We start from the raw sequence: 23,068 nt of genomic DNA on the forward strand, positions 1-23,068 counted from the left end.
ACGATCTCCCATCCACTCGTCGAGATTTCTCTTGAATAGAGTCAGTGAGGGGCTCTGCCTAACATGGACTGGGATTCTGTTCCAGAGTGTAGGGAGCCTCTGGGTTATGAATCTGTCCCTCCAGCACGTTCTATTTATTTCTGTGTTGAGGTTTAAGTCACTTGTTCTCGTGGCTCTGATGGATTTGGATTTTCTGAGGTGGAGCATGTCCATTAATTCAGGATTGGACATGGCCTTGTACGTCAGGCACAGATCACCTCTGAGTAGGCGGTATGCGACTGAATAGAGCTGGAGTTTTTTCAGTCGGGCAGCATATGACATATGTTTAAGACCCTTTATCCTCTTGGTGAGGAACTTTTGGGGTCTTTCCAACTGCTGCAGGTGTCGGGTGAGATAAATCCCAAATGGGGTATTGTACTCAATCATTGGCCTGATAAGAGAAGAGTACAGGGGCACAATGACCTCTCTTGATCTAGATGTGAAACCCTTCATGATAAGGTGGGCAATATAGAAGGTCTTCCTAACCACTTTGGCAATGTGAGTGTCAAATGAGAGGTTACTGTCAACCTGGGTCCCTAGGTCCCTGATTACCTCTTCCAGTGTAATGGATTACCGCCTATGTGGTAATTTGTCGGTACCTTGTTTTTCCCAAAGGGTATGACTATACATTTTTGGCGTTCAGCTTAAGGCCATGGCTCTGGCACCAATTATCCATTTCTATGAGGCCTCTCTGAAGGATGTTTGTGTCCGCTGGAGTATCAATTATGGCGCCCAGTTTGCAGTCATCTGCGAACTTTGTCAGCCACAATCCTCCTATGTTTGCCTGTACCTCGGAAAAATAAATGCTGAACAAGAGGCTCCCAGGACTGAGTCCTGTGGGACACCGCTTGTGACTGGCTTAGAGTCTGACATAGCTCCAGCAACTCTGACCCTGTGGGTTCTGTCCTTGAGCCAGTTTGCAACCCATCTTGTGACATATGGGTTTACATTTAAGCTGGTGAGTTTGTCTATGATGCCCGAGTGGGGTATTGTGTCAAAGGCTTTTGCAAGGTCAAGGTAGGCTGTGTGAACTGCCTTACCCTCATCAATGGCCTTAGTGACTGTTTCAAAAAAGTCGACCAAGTTCAAAAGGCAGGATCTGCCCTTGACAAAGCCAAATTGGGTAGGATCCAATGTCTGTAGGTCCCCAATATCTTTGTTTATGAGTTCCATAATGATCCTCTCCATAGCTTTGCAGACCAGGCTCATCAAGCTTATGGGGCGGTAATTTCCAGGGTCCGTAGAAGCACCGCCTTTGTGAAGTGGGACCACTGTTGCCGTACGCCACTCTTTGGGTACGTATCCTGTGGTAAGGCTAAGATTAAACAGCAGCCTTATGTGTGGGTTTAGTTCCTCTTGGAGTTCACGTAGCACACAGCCCGGGACACCATCCGGTCCCATTGATGCTGTGTTTTTAGCTTTAGAGAGGGCGGCTCTCACCTGGGCATCTGAGATGTTAGGGAGGCTACACTCTGCTGGGAGAGTTATTTCTCCTTTTGGGGGGGAGGGGGAGGAGAAATTTGCACTGAATCTGTCTGCCAGAATGTTGGCAATGTCATTGGGTTCAGTGTATTTTGTGTCATTTTGGACTAACTCTGAGCATATCTGGGAGTTTCCACCCAGGTTTCTAACATAGCTAAAGAAGGCCTTGTGATTGTCTTTTGTGTCATTTGCGATTTTTCTCTCAAAGTTGGCCTTGGATGATTTTATGAGTGATCGTAGTTTTTTGCTAGTACTGATCAGAGATGCCTTCTCTTTTAGGGATTTTGCTCTGTCGTGTAGTAGCTTCCTCCTCCTGTTGTAAAGTTTGTTGATGGCTGGGGTCCACCAGACCGGTCGCCTGCCTTTGGGGGAATGGGTCTTGGTTTTATTTGGGATTGCATCATCCATGCATTCTTGAAGGTGCCCATAGAAGGCATTTGCAAAGGATTCAGCAGTGTGGGTTGTGGTTTCCACTGGCCCAGGGGCCTTGAAAGATACCACTTCAGTCTTAAGAAGTGTGAAGTTAGCTTTTGAGAAGTTCTTCACTGTGGTCTTTTGTGCAGGGGGTGGGGGCGGGATGTGGATTTCCAGTGAGATTAATTTATGGTCTGATCTTACCAAAGAGGGATGTACTTCCGGTGTGGAGCATTTTGTCCCCATGTTTGTGATGATCAGGTCTAGTATATTTTCTCCTCTTGTGGGAATGGTGACTAGTTGTTCCATTGCATTTGAGTTTATGAATTCTAAGAACCTTTGGGCTAGGGTGTTGGGGCTTGAGTAATGTTCCCAGTCTATGTTTGGGTAGTTGAAGTCTCCCAAAATGATGGTATTTGGAGAGACATTCATACTCTCCAGTGTCTTCAGGAAGGCTGTGTGGGGTTCCTGAGTTTGAGAGGGTGGTCTGTAGCACGCTATAAATTGTAAGGCAGTTTTGCCTATGGTTAGCTGCACTTGGATAGTCTCCGATGCTTCGTACATTGCCACTAACCTGGAGGTGTGGGTATCTTTGATGAAAATGGATACTCCCCCTCCTTTTGTGGTTCTGTCCAAGTTTTGGGGCCGAAAAGCATGATATGAGGTAAAACCTGATAGTGCTGGGGTGCTCTCAGGAGCCTTGAACCAGGTTTCAGTCACTGCACAGACATCGATGTTCTCCATACTGAGGAGGGCTTCGAGGGCGTGCATCTTGAGGTTTAGACTTCTGGCATTGAGCAGCATTACCCTTATTTTTTTTCCACTTGTGTTTTCTAGGGAGGTAGGTTTGTCATTTGAGCCTTGCCTAAAAAAGGCACTATGGGGTGGCAAGAGCCTTGGCCAATATCCGGAAGCCCAGGGTGACAGGTGCAAACCATCCCTTGCGGCAGCGTGGCTTGTCAAGCATGTCATCCCAAGCAGACAGACACTGGATCCCCTTAGAATGACACCAGTAATTAAGCCAATTGTTAAAACTGATCATTTTGTCTTTGTACTATGGCATCATTCTTGGTGCGGGTAAGATGCTGCTCAGGGTCAGGGTCATACCGGCCTGGGCTACATAATCAGAGAGCTCCTCTTTGTCTCTTTTCATGTAGTCCAGGGAGGTACGTCTCAGGTCGTTCACACCGGCATGTACAATGACCGAGTCATATTTGTACTTGCTGTGGAGTGACCTGAGTGCTTGTGTTATGTGGCGGATTCTAGCTCCCGACAGGCAGCTTACTGTGACCCTCTCCTTGTTTAGTCTGGTGAGCGGGACGTCAGTGTGCTTGACTATGGAGTCACCTATTACAAGTGTGTCTGGCATGTTGTTTGGCCTTAAGGGCTGTGACTGTTTAGCACACTGACTTTGTGAACTATGTGTTGCATTTGCTATGTCTTGAGGTGGTGGTTGCTTGGGTGTCTGCTTTGGAGGCCTCTGTTGTTTTGGTAGATTTTTAATCAGCGCCTCCGAGTATGTTTTTGCGTGTTTATGTGTTTGGTTTGCAGTTGTGATAGTTCTATGTGAGACTGGGTTTGTGGTGTGCGTGGTTACCTTCTCCTCCTGACTGGTCTTGCCAGTACTGAATTGAGAGAGCTCAGCCTCCAGTTTGGCTATATAGTTGCATCTCTCGCATATATTTGTATTTGTTGGGAGGAGGAGAGGGTTGTCCGTGTACATGAGGCAATTGTAACATTGCCTCAAAATTCCCAGATTCACCAGCTGAACAGGAGAGGACGCCAGCAACTGACCCTTCGACATGCTAGAAATAGTGAAAAAGATTGCTGTGTAACTGAGTCAGAAAGGACCTATAGGGAAATGGGTACTCAACAGAATTTAGATGAATGAAGTACTTTTCGTTTGTTTAAGAATGCTTTACCTGTATACAAAATGCTTTAGGAGCAAGTGCTGAGCTTTTCAGATAGAGTATAGGCTGTTTAGATTGCAAGTAGAACAGTTCTAAGGGAAAAATTGAAGAGCAGACTTAGCGGAGCCAGAAAAAGTTTAACCAAGTTTAACCTTGTTTAACCGGCGCTATCATGCGACTGCATAAAGCCGTGCAAACGCGGATTTTAAGCAGTGAACTACAAAAGAGCTAGGAATGGTCCCAAACAACCAATTACTAACAGCTTCTTGTGCTGAGGTCACTTCCCCCAAGGATAGGTAGGTTGCTCAAGGCTCCCCACTCCCACTGGTGAGCAAAAAAACTTCCTTTTATCCAAGTAAGGTAATGGACAACACAGGAACTACACCACAGCCCAGAATACAGCAATGCCTGTATACTGGTCTAAACTAGTCGAGAAAGGCGGGAAAACAAGGATTATTTTTTGTTTCTTTGTTATTTTTGCAGAAATATACAGAAAATGCAGAGACAGTGATAAATTAGTTACACAGGCTAGCACACTTTAGTGGGCAGCCTCCACAGTTCAAATAAACAAACAAACAAGCAAACTTTCGACTAAATTCGACTAAATGTAACTTTAAGTGCAGTTTTTAAAATAAATGCAGTAATCAGTAAAAAAACAGTTCAGGCTAATTTAAAGTAAGCAGCAGAAGCTATTTTCAGTGAAAAAAAAGCAGAGATACTTAAATCCAGAAGGTAGTCACTTTTTCGAGTTCCTTGCTGCTAGGACCACTCTGTAAACCCACGTGGAGCTTGTCTGAGCAGTATAGCCAGAAAAAAACGCCCAGAGGCGGATTTTAAGCAGTGAACTACAAAAGAGCTAGGAATGGTCCCAAACAACCAATTACTAACAGCTTCTTGTGCTGAGGTCACTTCCCCCAAGGATAGGTAGGCTGCTCAAGGCTCCCCACTCCCACTGGTGAGCAAAGAAACTTCCTTTTATCCAAGTAAGGTAATGGACAACACAGGAACTACACCACAGCCCAGAATACAGCAATGCCTGTATACTGGTCTAAACTAGTCGAGAAAGGCGGAAAACAAGGATTATTTTTTGTTTTTTGTTTTGCAGAAATACACAGAAAATGCAGAGACAGTGATAAATTAGTTACACAGGCTAGCACACTTTAGTGGGCAGCCTCCACAGTTCAATTAAACAAACAAACAAGCAAACTTTCGACTAAATTCGACTAAATGTAACTTTAAGTGCAGTTTTTAAAATAAATGCAGTAATCAGTAAAAAAAACAGTTCAGGCTAGTTTAAAGTAAGCAGCAGAAGCTATTTTCAGTGAAAAAAAAGCAGAGATACTTAAATCCAGAAGGTAGTCGTTTTTTCGAGTTCCTTGCTGCTAGGACCACTCTGTAAACCCACGTGGAGCTTGTCTGAGCAGTATAGCTCACTACAATTCCAGTCTCACATAGACCTACCACGACAGCAAACCAAACACATAAACACACAAAAACATACTCGGAGGCTCTAAATAAAAATCTGCCTAAGCAGCAGAGACCTCCAAAGCAGACACCCAAGCAACCGCTACCCCAAAACAAAACACGTGCAACACATAGCTCACAAAGCCAGTGTGCTGAACAGTCACAGTCCTTAAGGCTAAACAACACACCTGATACACTTGTAATAGGTGACTCTATCGTCAGGCACACTGACGTCCCGCTCACCAGGCTGAACAAGGAGAAGGTCATGGTGAGCTGCCTGTCGGGCACTAGGATCCGCCACATAACACAAGCACTCAGGTCACTCCAAGGCAAGTACAAATATGACTCAGTCATTGTCCATGCTGGTGTGAATGACCTGAGACGTACCTCCCTGGACTACATGAAAAGAGACAGAGGAGCTCTCTGAGCATGTAGCCCAGGCCGGTATGACCCTGACCTTGAGTAGCATCTTACCTTCACCAAGAATGATGCCACAATATGAAGACAAGATGATCAATTTCAACAATTGGCTTAAGTATTGGTGTCATTCAAAGGGGATCCAATGCCTGTCTGCCTGGGATGACATGCTCGACAAGCCACGATGCTTCGCTAGGGACGGCTTGCACCTGTCACCCCTAGGCTTTCGGATATTGGCAAAGGCTCTTGCCACCCCCATAGTGCCTTTTTTAGGCAAGGCTCAAAAGACAAACCCACCTCCATAGGTATCACAAGGGATAAGAAACTAAGAGTAATGCTACTCAATGCCAGAAGTCTAAACCTCAAGAAGCACGCACTCGAAACTCTCCTTAGCATGGAGAACATCGATATCTGTGCAGTAACAGAAACCTGGTTCAAGGCCCCGAGAGCACCCCAGCACTACCAGGTTATACCTCATACCATGTTTTTCAGACCCAAAACTTGGACCGAACCACAAAAGGATGGAGAGTATCAATATTCGTCAAAAATACCCACACCTCCAGGTTGGTGGCACAGCACAAAGCATCAGAGACTATCCATGTGCAACTAACAGTGGGTAAAACTGCCTTCCAGTTTATAGCCTGCTACAGACCACCCTCCCAAACCCAGGAACCCCACTCAGCCTTCCTGAGAACACTGGAAAATATGAAGGTCTCTCCAAACACCATTATATTGGGCGGCTTCAACTACCCTAACATAGACTGGGAGCATTACTCTAGCTCCAACACCCTAGCCCAAAGATTCCTAGAATTTATAAACTCAAATGCTATGGAACAACTTGTTGCCACTCCCACAAGAGGGGAAAACATACTGGACCTGATCATCACCAACATGGGGACTCTATGCTCCATACCAGAAGTGTATCCCTCACTGGTAAGATCAGACCATAAACTAATCCCTCTAGATATTCACATCCCGACCCCAGCCCCTTCCCAGAAAACCACAGTGAAAAACTTCTCTAAAGCAAATTTCACACTCCTCAAAACCGAGGTGGAATCCTTCAAAGTCCCCGGGCCTGTGGAAAATACGGCCCAGACTGCAGAATCCTTTATAAACACATTCTATGAACGCCTTCAGGAATGCATGGATCATGCAATCCCAAATAAAACCAAGACCCAATCCTCCAAAGTTAGGCATCCTGTCTGGTGGACCCCAGCCATAAACAAACTATACAATAGAAGGAGGAAGCTACTACATGATAGAGCAAAATCCCAAAAAGGGAAGGCATCTCTGATCAGTATTAGCAAAAAACTACGGGCACTCATAAAATCGTCTAAGGCCAGCTTCAAGAGAAACTTTGCACAGGACACTAAGGATAATCACAAGGCTTTCTTTAGTTATGTTAGGAACCTGGGTGGGAATTCCCAGATATGCTCAGAATTAGTCCAAAATGACAAAAAATACACCAAACCCACAGACATTGCCAACATCCTAGCTGACAGGTTCAGCTCAAACTTCTCCCCCACTTCCCCACCAAAAGGGCAAATATCTATCCCAACAGAGTGCTGCCCCCCTGACATCTCAGATGCTCAGGTAAGAGCCGCCCTCTCCAAAGCAAAAAACACAACATCAATGGGACCAGACAGTGTCCCGGGCTGCGTCCTACATGAACTCCAAGAAGAACTAAACCCAAACATAAAACTACTGTTCAATCTCGGCCTTACTACAGGATATGTACCCAACAGCAACAGTGGTCCCTCTCCACAAAGGTGGTGCCTCAACGGATCCTGGAAACTATCGCCCCATAAGCTTGACTAGCTTGGTCTGCAAAGCTATGGAAAGGATCATCATGGACCTCATAAATAAAGATATGGGGACCTACAGACACTGGATCCTACCCAGTTTGGCTTTGTTAAGGGCAGATCCTGCCTCTTAAACCTGGTCAATTTCTTTGAAACAGTCACCAAGGCCATTGACGAGGGGAAGGTGGTCCACACAGCCTACCTGGACCTTGCAAAAACCTTCGATACAATACCCCACTCGGGCATTATAGATAAGCTCACCAGCTTAAATATAAACCCCTATGTCACTAGATGGGTTGCAAACTGGCTCAAGGACAGAACCCACATGGTTAGAATTGCTGGAGTCATGTCAGACTCCAAACCAGTTACAAGTGGCGTCCCACAAGGCTCAGTCCTGGGACCTCTCTTGTTAGGTATATATTTCTCGGAGGTACAGGCTAACATGGAAGGACTGTGGCTGACCAAGTTTGCAGATGACTGCAAACTGGGCACCATAATAGACTCTCCAGCCAACACAAGCATCCTACAAAAGGGCCTCATAGAAACAGACAACTGGTGCCAGAGCCATGGCCTCAAGCTAAACGCCAAAAAGTGTATAGTCATCCCCTTTGGCAAAAATAAAGTGCCCAAAAATTACCACATAGGTGGTAATCCATTGGGACCTGGGGACCCAAGTTGATAGCAATCTCTCATTTGACAGCCACGTGGCCAAAGTGGTTAGAAAAACATTTTATATAGCCCACCTAATCATGAAGGGATTCACATCTAGATCAGGGGAGGTCATCGTGCCTCTTTACTCATCCCTCATCAGGCCCATAATTGAGTACAATGCCCCTTTAGGGATGTACCTTACCAGACACCTGCAGCAACTGGAAAGACCCCAAAAGTACCTCACCAAGAGGATCAAAGGGCTCAAACAGATGCCATATGCTGCCCGGTTAAAGAAACTCTAGCTCTACTCAGTGGCATACCGCCTGCTCAGAGGCGATCTGTGCCTGACGTATAAAGCCATGTCCAACCCAGAATTAATGGACATGCTGCACCTCAGAAAATCCAAATCCCATCGAGCTACACACTCGAGAGACTTGAACCTCAGCACTGAAATAAATAGGACATGCTGGAGGGACAGATTCATAGCCCAGAGGCTCCCTTCACTCTGGAATAAAATCCCAGTCCAGGTTAGGTAGAGTCCCTCATTGACTCTCTTCAAGAGGAATCTTGATGAGTGGATGGGAGATAGTAGGTTTACCCCAGGTATCACTTCTGTGTCACTGTTAGACAGAGGCACAGTATACTAACCTCGAAAAAGGGCATAGCAAAATTCATTTAAAATGGGTGGCGAAAGCCAAACACACTCTGGCTAGGCTTATAAATGCCCTAGGGCAGATAGCCTAGTATGAACCTATGAACCTATGAACCTATGAACCTTACCTTGTAAATCTGTCAGGTGCTACAGTTTTAGTTCAGGGCTGACTCTGTCTGATGCTAGCAGTACAAAGCCATTACATGGGTAAGTAGAAGTTGCGAGTATTGCCTGGCATCAATATTACTATATGTATGTGCATAACATGAAGGTTTTAGCCCCTTAGGTAGTGAGTGAGTGTGCTATACATTGCCTCTTAGCCAATGCAAGGGCATATTAAGCACGCCTACTTCTGCCTAAACACAGTGACTGTTGGTTCCCCCTCTGACTCCTCAGCTACATGTGACTTTACCAGTGGTGGTGGGATGTGTGTCCCTTCCACTTGTTGATCCTGCTGAAGCTGTTTTCTCAAGATGATGTTGTGAAGCATGACACAACTGGTGAAGATTTCAGCACATATACAGGGATTGTACAGCAGGGCTCTCCCAGATGTATCTAGGCTCCAGTACTATGACTTCAGCAGCCCAAACACATGCTCTATGTTATTTCTTGTTTGAGCGTATGCCTCATTATAACATTCTTCACTTGGTGTGTATGCATTTCTGAGGGCATCATCAACGAAAGTTCCAGTGCATAACCTGCATCCCATGCTAAATGACCCTGTAGAATATCCCTCCTAGTAAACATGTCATACAGTTGGGAGTTGTACCAGATATGTGAGTCATGGTAAATAAGTGGGTTGCAAGCACGCACATTCAGGATGATTCCCTTAGCTTTACATACAACTTGGCAGCTAATGGAGTGGAAGCCCTTTTTATTTATGTAAACCTTTTCCCTGTTCCCTAGGTGGTGCTTTGATCTCTATATGTGTACAGTCTATGGCACTATGTGTAGAACTCCTGCGTATTTGTGACCCTGTACACAGGTGTACAGGGAAAATATATGTAGTTACTGGCATGTAGGAGCATAGCTTTCAGGAACTGATGGAGGATCCTGGATGCTGATGCCTGTGACACCCCCAGCATGACCCCTGTTGGTCTCTGAAAGGTCCCTGTAGCTAAAATTCTAAGTGCTACACATACCTTTCTCTCCACCAATATTGGATCCCCTTGGTTTGCCCTTGGTCTGAGTTGAGGATGACAGAGGTTGAAGAGTTCCTGTAGTGTGTCTGTAGCCACCCTGTAGCACTCTACAATTTACACCCCATGCAGATTGTGAAAAGTTAAATGGGGTCTAAAAACCCTTCTCCTTCTCGGCCGCTGTCTATTAGCAGAAGCAGCAGCAAAGACTTCAGCCTGTTGCATGTACACATGAATTAAAACAAGAGCAGCCCCTAACATAGGTTTTTGTATACAGATGTTTCTGTGGCTGTATTCCAATAGTTTTTGGAATTCACAGGGAAAACCAGCACTGAGTCCGCATGGTGCTTTATAGCTTGCTGAATAGCTTCTCCATCTTGGCTTGGTTGATTAGCATACAAGTCAGCTGCTTATGCTGTAAATAGCATACCACTGTGTATACCATGTTTGCATGGCTCTTCACACCATGTACAGCCACTTACTGAATCCAAAAATGATACACTAATGTGTGTTTGTCACGCCAAGACCACACACAGTCTTAGCAGACCATGTAGGCTTTATTGAATCTGCCCCAGGGAGTTTTTGGTAATCCAAGTTTTAAATAGAAAGTCAACATATAGCTTGTGATCTACCAAGTCAAAGGCTTTAGTGATATCAGTGAATACTGGTCACATTAAAAGGCTTTCATCCACATTTTTGAGGATATAATCAGTAAGAGAGTAAAGGGCTGTAATTGTACTCCAGCCTGCTATTATAACTTAATGCAAAGTTGTATGACCTAGGAATTGGTTACATTAAGTAAGGAGGTGCAGGGGGTAAATTTATGGGTCTATATTGCAAGATCGAATGCTTAGATGATCGAACACCTAAACAACGAACTTGTAATATCGAAAACAAAAAACAGCGAACGGCCGATTTAACGCAGGGAAAGATTTCCCTTGGCCGTTCGCTGGATTTTGTCGTTTTGTCTACTATAGAGCTTTCTTGGAGTTGGTATATTTAGTTAGGGGGGTGGGGGGTGGGTGTAAAGTTTTTTTTTTTCAGTGGCCGACCGACGTGTTTTCCTGTGCCATTCGATGTTTTTTGGGTTCGGTATTACAAGTTTGATGTTTAGGTGTTCGATCACCTAAGCATTCGATCTTGTAATATAGACACATATTTATGGGGGTATGAGGGTTTTATCCTGTGCATAATATTTCAGTAGGCCTGAGCTCATTTGATGGGACAAGCTTGTAGTTTTGAAGTTTACTGAAAGTGAATCAGTTAAGAACACCGCCGTCACTCCCAATTTCCTATTTGTTTGCATATCTGAAATTAAAAACTATGTGATCAACAGTATAATTATACTTACTGATGCCGACAAAATGCCTGCAGTATTCAGGTATGGAGTTCCAGCCTCCATTTTGTCCTAGTAAAGCTGGGTAGGCAGGTATATGATATCAAAATGTATTGCCAAGAAGTATAAAGGCATATATTAAAAATGCTGGAATGTGTGGCTGACATACAGACTGATGGAGTAGCTGTAGGAAAATAAAGAATGAGGAACAAAAAGATCTTGCAAACAAACATCACCCTGTGAACCTAGTGCTTGATTGCTTGCATGAATGTGGGGGGGTTGTGTAGGGGGATGGTGAAGGTCAGCAAGCTGTTGCAATTCATATAAATGGATGGACTGAAGTAAGGTAAATGTCATTCTTCCACTATATATTGTAATAGTTAGGTCATGCCTAGTGCACTGCCTACAGTTCTAAAGACCTTAGAAAGAAAAGAGCATTAGACATGAAAATGGTATGCCAAGGACCAGGGAGGCCTGACATATGAAGAAAGGCATAAGGCAGTGGGCATGTATACACACTGGTAGAGTCAGGAGGCATGATATGTATTCACCATAATGTGAGGAGACAAACAGCAGGGAATAGATTAAAAAGGAATGACAAGGACTACTGAAGAAAATTTCCAGTTAGAATTTATATCACACATGCTTACAATGAGGATGAAAGGGCTCTGGAATGTTCTTCCAATAGAAACATTTTTGGGAACAAAAGCTTGGAAGAAAAGGAAAGGGGAAGATCCATAGTGACTACCAGTAGCACCCAGGCAGACAGTTTTCCTCTGCTTTATTCATATTTCACTCCATTCTCTTTTACAGTGACATTTATAAACAACAAAACTTTTTGGGGAGAACAACGCTTTGATACATATAGAAACTCTCATGATAGAACACAGTTCTTGCACAATAATGAACTGTGTGGCCAAACTTTTCCTAGTGTACCAAAAATGCTACACTGTTATATAGGTAAACTAGCTTGCATGTGTCCATACACTGCCATAATGATTCTGTACATTAATGTGTACTAACATAAGATACACTGGCTGTCAAATTGTACTAAGCTATACATTTTTTTATTTCAATATTTCTTTCCATAGTTTATTCCACTTACTACTTTTGTATCCCCAATGACTTCACAAAACGTAGCTAAAAATATTTTCTTTCTCTTTTTGTGTGATCACAATATCCTCTTCAACACAACATTTAACATCACAACAACCAAATATACTAGCTGTGCAGAGTGAGATACATTTAAAAGACTTGAGTACACTTTACATTATTTATAATATTTAGTTGCTCAATGGCATAAAATTCTAACCAGTATAAAACAGTAGCTAGAAAATAGTAGCATTAGATGTCTGGTATGGCTCTAATATTTCTAATCTTTATTTTACAGAGCTAGTGAACCGATACTAAAACGTCCTCTTTCTAACAAAAAAAGAACCTTAATGTCAAGAGTTTATTATCAGAACCATTGATGGAGTCATTGGGGAATTTTCAAATTAAAACTGTGAGACTTTGTAGAATGTGCATTTTTATGTTGCCTTGGGATAGGTAAAGAAAATGCTATCCACGCATTTGTTCCATGTCAAGAGTTCTTATTCTGCCATAGAAAAGCATTTTATCTACGCAAAAGAATCAAGCAAAAATTGTCTCACCCTCAAAGATACTTTACTGCAAAGTTGACAAGTGAACAGTTATATGACAACTTGGTGTATTATAGTTGCCATTTAAACAAGTCAGAAGTTTTACAGTCAGAATACTTTTGTGCCTTTAGCTGAGTGTACTGAATACTAACTTGATGACTTTTCAGTTTCTGGGAAAAGAAAAGCCCAATTAGAACAAATAAGCAGTCACAGGAACCTTAAGTTAGAGGAAATTAGAAATGCTAATGGAGCAGGATTCATGAATGACCTCTGCACACCAAAGAAGGAACAGAACAGAGGCTATATGTTCCACAGTATGTCTGATGTACAGGATTCATGGAGGGAATTGCATTGCTGCCCGCTGCACACAATCTGCCACCATCAGCAAGACTGTAGTATATAAAATAGCCAAACAGCATAGTCAGTGGTAGTGCTGCAGGGCACACATCACCAACCCTCTAAAAAGTCCCTATTTTGAAATGTTCTTATTTTCAGGTCTGATATAGGATGTCCCTCTTTATGGAGGCATGTCCGTACTATGCCTTCAGTGAATCTCCCCTCTTTGTATGTGATTTCTGAAGTTGTCTAGTACACAGAAATCTGCTCCACATAAACCAACTTACTAGTGGCAGCAATAATGTAAAGAAAGAGGCCACACATCGTACATCTCTCTTTTTCTGATGCAAAAATAAATGATCTAGTGTACCGTGGTAGACATTTGTGATACAATTTATTAAAGTATACAGATTTTACACTGTCCCTTTGATAATGTGCTTATATTTTTCCATCATTTCTGTCACTCTGTGTTTCTGAGTTATATCCCACATTCCTACTAGAAGTAGGATGAGTTATGTGTTATTTACTATTCACATTTAATGCTAATTAGTTCCACAGATTTTTAGCTATATGTTTCTATTTTTCAGTGGCCTTTGTTCCTATTTTCAATATCAGCACATTGAAGGTGTGCATCATACCCATAGCTGGCTTTAGGCACCAGCAAACCCTGCGGTCGGTGGGGGCCCCCTGTTCCTTGGGGGCCCCCAACCACAGCAAGTTATTTTATCTTGATATTTTGTAACATGTCTGTCAAACCAACAAAAGCTAGTACAGCAATCTTATGTACATAATAAACCAGCTGGGTAATAACTCTTATTTAGGTCTCCTTTAAAATTCAAATATATCTCTGGTTATAGTTGCAGTGTTTTATCAGACAACAGGCTTCACAATTCCACTAAATACTTTACCACTGACATAGCACACCTGGCTTAGTTAAACTCTGCTAGTGGACATTCACTCTACTAAAACTCACAACATAGCCAGCTTTAGGTACTTGCAATACCTGTAGCTGCAAGGGGGTCCTCCTTAATCATTCTTGACTGTGTGGGAGCCCCACAAAAGCTGCTGCTGGTTTGGAAAAATGAGGAGACAAAATATATAAATTTTCTGATTATGCTCTTTAATTTGAACAGGTCTGTGATATGACCCTGTTAGGATAAAGCTGTAATGAACATAGACATGATAAGCACTAAAGAGATCAGCAGCCCAGAGTGACTGAGCTCAGTGCAAACCTTGAATTTTAAGAAAAGCTGATGCTTCTGATCTTCTGGGATGGTTCTTTTTCAGAGAGTTTTATAAGCAGTGGCAGAACACCAGATAATACAACTTTTAACCTCTTTGCAGAAAAATTCAGTGCAATACCAATAATAGCAGATTAAAGTCTCAAAATCAGGAACACGTTTTATATATTACTATAATTCAACTTTTTGCATCAAATGCATTTTTTGGACAATAAGTATAAAACTCTAATGTCTGGATTTATTGACTGTCTGTAATCTTGAAAGATTTACAAGCAAATCAAACTTTTTACAAAGGACAGGGCAAAATTATGAGAAAAATCAGGGAAGGTCTGTGAAATGAGGGACAGTGACAGGTTTGTGTTACTCCTCACTGAGAAAAATTAAAGTGACTTACCTGCTGCTGTTTGGTGACTGCTAAATGGCAGTCACTGATCTGGTGTGGCAGAACCATTGTATTGCACAATGTATTGCTTTTTGTTGAAATAAGTACAAAACTAAAATTGCTATGGCTTGTGTGTGTGTGTGTGTGTGTGTGTGTGTGTGTGTGTGTGTGTGTGTGTGTGTGTGTGTGTGTGTGTAAAAAATATCAGTCATTTTCATCTGTGCACACACCCAATAATGTCAGGGCACATACATTATTCTTCTGGGTATCAGTAAAAAATGTAGTTAACAAGTAATTATATTTCAAAAGTAATGTATACAGTATATCACAGAACATTCAGACACTTGGATCTTCTACTAGTCTTGGGGGCCCCACTCCCCAAACTGTATAACTGGATACAGGTGGGCTCCCTTAATCATCCTTGACTTTGTGGGGGCCCCATAAAACCTGTTGCTGGTTGGAGAAAAATGAGAAGAAAAAAATGTATTAATTTTCTGATTACACTCTTTAACCTGAACTGGGCTGTGATATGATCTTGTTAGGATAAGGCTGATAATACCCCTGCTCTCAACTGCACCCATTCTAAAACCAGCCCTGCTTGGATATGTGTGTGTACAGAAAGCTGCTGTAGGTTAGTGGGGGGGGGGGGGTTGTGTGGTTATTACCTCTTTAATTTTCATCACAGTGAAATCTTAGAGGTGTGTCCATGACGTTATTATAGCTTGTGTTTGGGCCGAGGACAGTGTGGTCATTGTTTCTTTTACTTTTCTCACAGACCTCAGAGGTGTACAAAGAAGTTACTATAGCTTGTATAGGGACAGTATACTGTACTCATTTTTTTTCACTTTCCTTGCAATCACACTTCAGCATGTATACTGGTAACTGCCTTTGATAGCTTGCCTTGAACAGTGAGCAGGCATGGTATGTATATGTATGTCAGCAGTCACTTGAAATACATAACTGCAGCAATTTCAACTTCTGCTTTTATCCCAGTCTAATACCAGAGGGATGCATAAACAGTCTTTTTGGGGGGGGGGGTGAGATAGGCCAACATAGAGTGGTACACAGGCCTATTGTAATTTAAGAGCATTGTAGCTATAGATCAGTCAGTGCTTACTACTCCTAAAAGTTTGCGGCATGATATGTAGAGTGGAAGTGCCTAGGGGGCCCCAACTTGACATCTGCTGTGGGCCCCCAAAATGCTAACACTGGCCCTGATTACCAGTAAAATAATGATCGCCTGTGAGTGAAATTCGTGGATAAAGGCTTAGCAGACCAACTCATGCTTTGCAGACAAGCTTAATTAAGCTACACTGCCTTGTAGCAATTCATTGTCATGCACTTTACCTGCAACACTTCATCTAGTCATCTAGGCAACACAAAGACACAGGAACACAAAGGTAGTGGTACACCTTTCATTGGACTGACATAGGTTTTGCAATTATTTCAGTTTTTGGTTAACACAAGCCCTTTATTGGGAATTATTATGTTACTGATGATAGTCTTTAAATATCCATTTGGGCCTAGGCATGCGTGCATGCGCACGCACACACACACACACACACACACACACACACACACACACACACACACACACACACACACACACACACACACACATACACACACACATACACACACACACACACACACACACACACACACACACACACATATACACACAGACATGCAGACAGACACATATATGCAGACACACACACACACACTCACAAACACAAATACTCACATAGCCTGCCACACACAAATACTACACCACACTACTGACCTGGTTCAGTAATCTGAGCAGGTTGAAGCTTTCCCTATTCATCCTGAATAGACTCTCCCACTGAAATGCATATATATAAGCAGCTAAAATGCTGTAGTGTGTACATGTACAGATTTTGTACTGTGCTCTGCATTACTTAGCGTGGATGTCTATAAACTAACGTACTGGAAAATTTACACTGAAGAGCAGTGCACCAGGATGCATCACTAGTATATGCCTTATATCCCCATTGCTGCACATACATATGGTACAAAAACCTGTGCTTTTCAGTAGAACATGGCTGCACTTCTGGGTAGTGAGGAAGTCTATGAATTGGAAAAGCTTTGCCTGGTATATAAAACATCTTCCACAATTTTGCATACTGCGTAATATGTCTATGAATACTAGTGTATGAATTATACTTTCACAGCTATACATACAGAGCAATATGTGTGCCAGAGTGTATGTGTGTATAACAGACAATCATGGCTACCAACTTTTATTAACAAAAATGCATGGCATAGCATAAGTATAAAGAAAGTATAGCATATGATAAACCCTGACTCTGAAAATCTGAAGTACAGAGCAATTAACTGAATTACTGAATTAAAATACCAATACTTATGCATCATTCAGACATAATATGTTAAATATCATTAGGATCTATGCGAAATCAATTTGTGCGTAATGTTACAGAGGTTTTTTGAAGAGTTAAGACTGACAAATTATAATGTGTGGCATATGACAGATAAGTGAGACAGCATCTTCATCATCATCATCATCATCATCATCTCCATTATCAACTCTCTTTTTCCCATTTTCTACGCGGGGTCAGGGTCTCAGGATGTCATAATGTGGATGTTCCTGGTCCAGGACACAACATGGTAAGCCATTCTCCATGCTCTAGTAACTATTACTCTGAAGTATGGGATGCAGCACAAAAACAGTTATTTACATGCGTTCTGAGAGACTGCCTTCCAGACTATCTGCAAATATACAGAGCTGAGTATATTTTTTTTGGTTATAGAGTTTGTTAATTGTTGCTTAGATCTCTGTTGAAACTGTTGTCTCCCTGTTCCAGGGTTGCCAGATATCCAACTGGCCATGTAGGGACAAAGTGAAGACTAAAAAAAAAAAAAAAAGTCTTCCACGCTAGGTATTTAATGCGGAACATCACAGTTCCGCATTATACAAAAATAGCTTTGTGTTTATTTATTTTTTTTGATTGGCCCAGGCCAATCAAAAATCGCTAAACACGGAGCTACTTCTGTTTAATGCAGAACATCGCATTTGCGATGTTCTGCATTAAACACAAGAAGCTCCATGTTTAGCGATTTTTGATTGGCCCTTATGCCGGTATATGGGCCAATCAAAAAAAACAAAAAAAAACAAAGCAGAGGCTGCCCAGGATTTAAACCGGCAGTGCGGGACTCGGGATCAGGCTGCTGATCTCAGGTCAGTCCCGCCCAAATAGGGATGTCTGGCAACCCTGCCCTGTTCTGAGAGACTGATATGCAAATATACAGGGCTGAGTATATTTTTTTGGTTTTAGAGTTTGTGCTGTTAGTTGTTGCTTAGATCTCTGCTGAAACTGTTTTGTCTCACCCAGTATCCCTATTTTTGGTTTGTAGTTTAAATTTGGTGGATTTTGCAGTTGCCCGCCCCACTGTAGATTTGATTCTCCCAGTCCCATCTCTTTACCACATTCTACCTAATAAACTCTTTCTGCACTTGCTTTTAGTCCTTTTTAATTTAATTACATTTTTTAAACTGTGTTTGGTCTAATATTGCTACATACCCAAGTGTGCTAGCTTGCACTGCACGTTAATTGTTTTTACTACTGTTTTTGCTACTTTTCTGTACAAAAAAAAAAAAATGTAAGCCTGTTTCCTACTTTTCCTGTAACTAGTGTTCCAGATACAGATTTGCTGTATCCAGGACTGTATGTAAGCTAACTTCATGCTTCTTAAGACAGAAGTGGTGAACTTCATGACACCGATGCAGATGGACAATACAGTTACAACTGCTGAATTCTGCACAAATGCACTCTATAAGCACTTACACGAGTGCATGGATCGTGCTATCCCAAACAGAACCGAGACGCTATCCTCCAAAAAAAGGAAGCCAGTCTGGTGGTCCCCTGCCATAAACAAACTGTACAACAGAAGGAAGAGACTGTTGCAAAAGAGAGTAAAATCCCATGAGTGGAGGAGCTCCCTGGTCAGCCTCAGTAAGAAGCTGAGATCCCTTATAAGATCTTCCAAAGCTAGCTATGAAAACAAAATCGCCACTAATTCTAAGGACAACCACAAAGCATTCTATAGCTATGTCAAGAATCTCAATGGCAACACCCAGATCTGCTCTGAGTTACAGCACAAAGGCACAAAAATTACAGAGCCAACTGATATTGCCAACATCCTGGCAGATAGGTTCAGTGCTAACTTTACCCCCCTCACCCCCTAAAGGGCCCATATCTATACAGGAAGAATGCAGAGTCCTTGTAATCACAACTACGCAGGTAAAAGCTGCACTCTCTAAAGCCAAAAACACAGCATTCATGGGACCGGACAACATCCCAGGCTGCGTTTTACACAAACTTCAGAATGAACTGGCTCCCCACTTAAGCACCATGTTCAATAATAGCCTTGCATCAGGCTTTGTGCCCACTGAATGGTGCACAGCAACAGTTATCCCACTCCACAAAGGGGGAGCCACCACTGATCCCAGGAACTATTGACCTATTAGCCTGACGAGCCTGGTCTGCAAGGCCATGGAATGTATCATCATGGAACTCATAAACAAAGACATTGGTAACCTCCAAACTCTGGATCCCACCCTGTTCGGATTTCTGAAAGGCAGATCATGCCTCTTGAACCTGATCAACTTCTTTGAGGCAGTCACCAAAGCCGTAGATGAGGGTAAGGTGGTTCACAAAGCCTATCTTGACCTCGCCAAGGCTTTTGACACCATCCCTAATTCTGGAATTATAGCTAAACTCACTAAACTAGGTATAAATCCCTACATCACAAGATGGGTTGCCAACTGGCTCACTGACAGGACCCACACTGTAAAAGTTGCAGACTCCAAATCTGACCTCAAAGCAGTGACAAGTGGAGTACTACAGGGTTGCATCCTGGGACCTCTCCTGTTTGGTAGCTACTTCTCTGAAGTACAGGCTAACACAGAAGGCCTCTGGCTAATGAAGTTCGCAGATGACTGCAAACTAGGAGCCATAGTCAAGTCCCCAAATGATGTGGACATCCTACAGAAGGGCCTCGCTGAGACAGATGCCTGGTGTCAGAACCAAGGCCTCAAGCTCAATGCCAAAAAGTGCAGTGTCATCCCCTTCAGCAAAAACTCTGTACCCATGAACTACCACATAGGCAGCAATCTACTTAACACTGAATGTGTGATAAGAGACCTTGGGACACAGGTGGACAGTAGTCTCTCCTTTGATAGTGACATTGCCACAGTAGTCAGGAAGTCCTTCTACATGGTACACCTCATTATAAAAGGGTTCTCATCCAGGAAAAAAGAGGTCATTGTTCCCCCTCTACTCGACACTCATTAGACCCATTATAGAGTACAATGCCCCTTTTGGAATGTACCTCACAAGACATCTGCAGCAGCTGGAAAGGCAACAGAAGTACCTCACAAAGAGGATAACTGGCCTCAAACAAATGCCCTACACTGACCACCTCAAAAAACTCCAGCTTTACTCCGTAGCATATCACCTACTCCGAGGTGATCCCTGCCTAACATATAAAGCTATGTCAAACCCAGAGCTGTTGGACATGCTACACCTAAAGAAATCCCAATCCCTCTGAGCTACACGGTCTAGGGACCTAAACCTTGACACCACAATAAACAGGACATGCTGGAGGGATAGATTCCTGTCCCAGAGACTTCCCATACTCTGGAACAGGCTACCCATCTATGTCAAGCAAAGTTCTTCATTAGCACTTTTCAAGAAAAATCTTGATGAGTGGATGGGAAATAGGAAATACACCTGGGGGATCACTTCTGTGTCTCTGCTCGACAGTGGCACAGGAAAATAACTTTCTTGGGTGGTGTAAGCCAGGGAACCTTGTTGGCTAGGCTTACATAGGCCCTTGGGCCAATAGCCTAGTACCTACCTATGAACCTATGAATATGACTCACGCTATCATTCACATCTGCTTCTCATTATTTCTACATACTCCACCAAGAACATCAGTGCTTGGCTCTATTTTGAAACAGGACTGCCCTTTAGGTCTGACAGGGAGGTACGAAGAGGTTGACAGTTCACAGCAGGACTTCTAAGCCACAGCATTATCTATGGTTGTTGCATAACCTTGGCAGACAGTTCAAATCGTCTCACATGCAACATGTTCAGTGGTCCTTCAAGCCCAACTCAAAAGTTCTAAAGCACCATTTATCATAATAATGGTTCAACAAACTGTTTTTTTAATATTACTTAAATGTTTCTTTAATATTACTTGAATGTTTCTTAAACAAGCTAACATTATATATATATAAATATCAAAATAAGAGAACCTAGAGGACAGAAAATAATATAATAGTAATAAATTACACAGACCCAAACTTATCATTCAAACATACTTCATCTGTATTGACAGACATTCCACAGGTTATGTAACAAATAATTATTTTTCTTTATATGGAACTCCTTGTCAGATACGAGTAGATCCTTGCCTAACTCCTTCAGCAGATTTTCTTGCTGAAACCCCTGATTTTTAAAAATATTATCCACCTTCATTCCAGTACAGTACCCAAGGCAGCCATTTCTTAGTTTGCCTGTTTATAGTCCTATAATTCATGTTTTACCTTCATAATTTTGTATGTTACCCATTAAGATCTTCACCAACTCAACTGTGTCATCCCATCTTCTTCCACTTTGTAAAATGACCTTCTTTCTAGCAGTCAGGAGTAAGAATAACAATCTAGTATGCTCTTTGGGTAAGTTCTGTTATTGTCAAAACCTAAAAAAAAAACCAAACATTTGAATGACATATATCTGCTACAAAACGTACTATTCAGGAGAATCTGAAGCTGTTTTTTTTACTCCTCTATAGCTTGATAATACTAGAAAGCATGTTCCTAAGTGCCATGGTTTTGCCCATGACATCTGTAGCATTTATCATCAATCAGTGAAAATGTGATTAAGTCTGACCAAGGGTATATAAACGGCAGTGAGTGTAGGCACTTCCAGGCAAATGTTTTAAATTGCCTAACCTTAGTCACATATATCAGCAAATAACATATTTTAATTAGGTTACCTCAGTAAGAGCTCTACCTAATTACCTGGCCCAGAAATCTTTGAATTTGTACATAACAGTTACACTCAAATCCTGTAGAACCTTTTTGTGCCCAACTGACCAGTCCACTGACAGTGAGTGACTCAACCAAACCTGAAAGAAAACTGATCAATTATTTTCAGCTGCATGTCTGCAGTAAGGTCCATTACTTTCATCTCTTTGGTTGGGTCCAACAAACTGTCAGACAGGCTTTAATTTGTTAGGATCCCTAACTTGGTTCCATTCCATCTCTCTACCACCCCATCCTGATTTGCTCCTAAAATATGATCCTCCAGTTTGCAGACCTGCCACACTGTGGAAAAATATCCTGTTGGGAGAACTGCACTATTTCATGTATGATCATAAGTGTTTTCTTCTAAGATATGACCTTAGTTTTTTTTTTCCATAAACCTCCTTAGGATAGCCAATGATGGAACAAACAGACCAGGCAGGTTCTTCATAGCTTTCAGATAATACCACAAAGCAACTCTTTCTTCTTTCAGATTCCCCCAATTCCATATGATAATTACAGGTTTCTCCATTCTACATCACACCCCTTGACCTATGACAGGCAAGATTTTCATCTGGACTGCCTCCAAATTACACCCTGGGGTCATGAAACATCACATACCTAGTCTTCAAAACAGTCAGCTTATCCAACAAAATGTTTGCTTTATCTCCTTCTCAGATAAAGTTTGTCATAATACGGACTATCACCCTCAAAAAGCACCTCAAAGATTACTCAAGGAATGATTGGAGGATGTGTAAAAATAAAACAGAAGCAGAAAAAATTAAGGCTTGCACGCAATGGCCATTTGGCAAAGGAATAATTTTCTAGTGCTTAAAATTCTCTGTAATTCTCTAAATAGCTACATGCAGTCTTGTTCACTGAGGTAGAAAGCATGACCCTGAACAAGACACCTGAGTATTTAAACATACCTTAATCACCATGAGGTGGGAGGGATTCCACCCTCAAGTCACAAGAAGGAGTCTAGTATATGGCCACTGTGGTTGTTTTACCTTTATTAACTTTATACCCAACAAACTTCCCATATTTGAAATGTTCCCTAAATTATTATATCTGCTAAGAACAAATAGGCT

Source organism: Protopterus annectens, chromosome 13.part0, assembly GCF_019279795.1.
Source record: "Protopterus annectens isolate FY-2018-M chromosome 13.part0, PAN1.0, whole genome shotgun sequence".
In the NCBI taxonomy this organism is placed as follows: Eukaryota; Metazoa; Chordata; order Ceratodontiformes; family Protopteridae; genus Protopterus; species Protopterus annectens.